This window comes from Xenopus tropicalis, chromosome 3, assembly GCF_000004195.4.
Source record: "Xenopus tropicalis strain Nigerian chromosome 3, UCB_Xtro_10.0, whole genome shotgun sequence".
NCBI lineage: Eukaryota > Metazoa > Chordata > Amphibia > Anura > Pipidae > Xenopus > Xenopus tropicalis.
Genome location: NC_030679.2, coordinates 14,699,698 through 14,703,155, shown reverse-complemented (window position 1 = coordinate 14,703,155; position 3,458 = coordinate 14,699,698).

Below are 3,458 nucleotides of genomic sequence, written 5' to 3'. Positions count from 1 at the left end.
TTATGGATGTGTTTAAGAAGCTTTTCCTTGTGGAGAGAAGAAAATGTAGGGCATAAAGACCTTTTACCACTGGGAGTCATTAAGCTGGAGGTTTGGTGGATTAAAGGAGCACTTCTCCTCTTAAAGAGGGCCTGGAATGAGACCCCATAAAACATCTGCCTTAGGATTTAAAATAAACTACCAATAGCCATTAGCTGAACTCCTAATAAGTAGACAAGGCAAATATATTCTTGGAAGGAGCTAGGAGATTGAAGAAGCCACACAATTGGAAGATGGAACAGGAAGAGTTGACGAAACTACCTGGGTAAAGGAAGGAGGGGATATGCAGATGGAAAAAGAGAGTAGGTCAAAGAGATAGTAGAAGGAATGGAAAACAGGTATGGAGAAAACAACAGGCACAGAAATTGGGCAAGGAACAAGGAAGTGATGAGGGAGGGAGTTGAGAGGAAATGCAATGGCTCAAAAATTTGGGAAGAAAAAGGTAGAAGGAAGATGTTGAAGTTAAGATGATGGTTTTGGGAGGAGGCAGTGAGGGCACAGATATAGGTAAAGGAGATAAGTGGAGGCATATTGCTTTGAGGTACCGAGTAGTTCAGGATAAAAAAGGCATCTACAAAAGTTTAACCTTTTGCCAAAGTAAATACTAGTCCTGCTCTTAAGGTGGCCATACACGGTAAGATCCACTTGCTTGGAATCATGGACCCTAGGCGGCCCAGATATGCATTATGGCTACTGGAGCCAAAGCTATCTAAAACACAAGTTTAGTTTTAGTGATATGATCAAATTGTTCCTGGGACTTGATCAACCTGTGCCTCAGAGGGATTTGTAAGGACCTATGGGGTAAACTTAGACTCATAAGGGTTTATTAACTAAGGTGCGATAACGGTTATCGCATGCCTTTTTGCGTTAAAATTGACGCCAAAAAACCCCCCGCGTGATTCGTTAAAGTATTACCGCATGCGTTAAGTTGCGTATCGCGTGTGTTAATTAGCGTGTAACCACATGCGTTAATGTTACCGCATTGCGTTAATTAGCGTGCAGAAATAATACTAACGCATGATTTACAAACACTTAGACGCGCTAAATATCGCATTACTCTATGCAAAAATTAACACCTACTTGGGGCAGGCAGTACAATAAGGGCTTTGCAGTGGGATTTATTCAAGTCTGTGTTGGCCCCAGAGTGATTGGGCCTCCAGTTTGCAGGGAAATGGTCATTTTTAAAAAAAGTAGTTTTACGAACATAATGGTGTGTATGGCTAATATGGCGTGCGCACGATAAGTAGCGCACATGCGTTTATTAGCATGCGACAAGTAGTGCGCTGCATTAATTAGCATGCGTTGTGTCAAATACCACACGAAGATAGTCTTTGCGACTTAAATAACGCAAACAGCGTCTAAATTAACGCAAATATCCTTTTAGTGAATCGTGCGTTAAGACGCGAAAAATTAGACGCGATAAAATTTTTAACGCATGCTATAAATAGCGCACATTTTAACGCACTTTGGTGAATCAGCCCTATAGAGTTTTCATGTAAAACCTTGAAGTGCAATGTGAAATTCTAGCACAGCAGGGTATATGTTTGCAGTGAGCTATGTGTGCCTCGTTGATGTTTGTTAGCAATGCATTCTCAGTTATTACCATCCTAATAGGACATTACTAACTAGCCACGACCAGTACTGCAGCAACAGAATCATTTACATAAAGTTACTAATTGATATATTATAACATAAAACTACAGGAGGGCTGCCCAGAGATGCAATGCTTCAAGGTCAGTCCAGTTCTATGTTCATATTAAATGAACCAATTTTCAATTCAGGAATGTGTTAATTGGACCTACACTGATTCCTTTTTTAAATAGTCCTACAATTTTGTTCTTATAAAGAAATAATTAAGGTTGTTCTGAGGATTGGTCAGACTCATAATGTCAATGAATTAAGTAAAAGATGAGTTAAATACAAGCGTCTGGGGTAAGGGCCACAAATTATTTCAGTAAATGGGTTATATAAGATATAATCTGGGATCTGTAGTCCAACAAGGTACCCAGGGGGCTCATTTACTAACAAACGCCAGATTTGCACTTTAGGGTTGCCCCATGGCTGAGATTTCACTGGCCTAGCCAGTAAATCACAAGCTAGGACTGGAGCCATATTACTTGCTAGTACAGGTATGGGAATGCTCGGGACCTGGGGATTTTCGGATAAGGGATCTTTCCTTAATTTGGATCTCCAGAACTTAAGAGTCTATGGGAGCCTTTCTGTAATTCAGAACTTTCTGCATAACGGGTTTCCGGATAAGGGATAGCATACCTGTACATTTCTAATTAACTGCCCTTTTCCCAATCCACCCATTCCCTGCTGCCATGATGTCCCCAACCCAAGCCTGTGACATTACACTTTGTCCACTTCTGGCAGGCTGGTAAGGTGGCAACTTCTAAAGTAACCCCTTTCACATTTCCCTTCTTTGTGCCACATATTGATGACTGAATAAAGCTAATTTCTGATTGGTTCCTATGGGTACCCAAGTGTGAATGTGCCCATTAACAGAAAATGAATCTTTTTGTTGTTTTATGTCCCAGAATCAGTTTCTGTGATTCATTTTCTTTTTCGTTAAAAGAAGACAACCCACTACCCTACAATCTGAGATACAGCTACAAATGTTAGCTACAGAAAATTAATCCTCTTTTGGGGTTAACATTCCTTAAAAGCAGCAGCAGCTCTTCACATATAAATGGGGGTTGAAATGAATCCATTTGTGGAAGAGAATTATGCTAAATTCAGACTTCTATTCAGAGAAAATGACAGATAATTTCTTTATTACACTTCTGTCACCCACGCAGGAGAAGTAGCAGGGAGTTGATATATTCTGCTCTGGGACATGGTGTCTGCCTATCATGAGATATAGCTTTCAGAAAGGAACAATTCATCTTTCTTGGATTAGTCCTCTGTGCTCCCCAAGAAGCCAAACATGATGAGACGTCTCTGTAGTGGAACACTCAGGTTAAATATTCTCCAGGGAGAACCTGCCAAGATTCATTCTGATAAACTAAAGGTTAAATATTCTCTAGAGGGAAATGTGGAGCTTAATCCTAATGGACTGGAGGTGAAGCAGAGATGTATCAGAGGCTGCTCTATGATCCTGGGAAATTTTTTGATTTCCAAAAGTAATCCTGCTTACCAACCCTATGTCGGCCAACTTGCTCTTATTTTACGTACAGAGATGATTGAGCCATTTTGGGGTCATTTTGTTACACTGGAATCAAACACATACAGGGAGGACAGATTTGTTTAGTTCTAGGAAACTGTGCTTATTGCTTCCATCTCCAATTGCAGGAACAAAGAACATGGAGCCAGATTTACACAGATCAGCTGGGATTCTCATTGGAGGATTACTTTGCATTCTAATATAACCAGGGTCGGACTGGGCCGCCGGGACACCGAGAAAATACCCGGTGGGC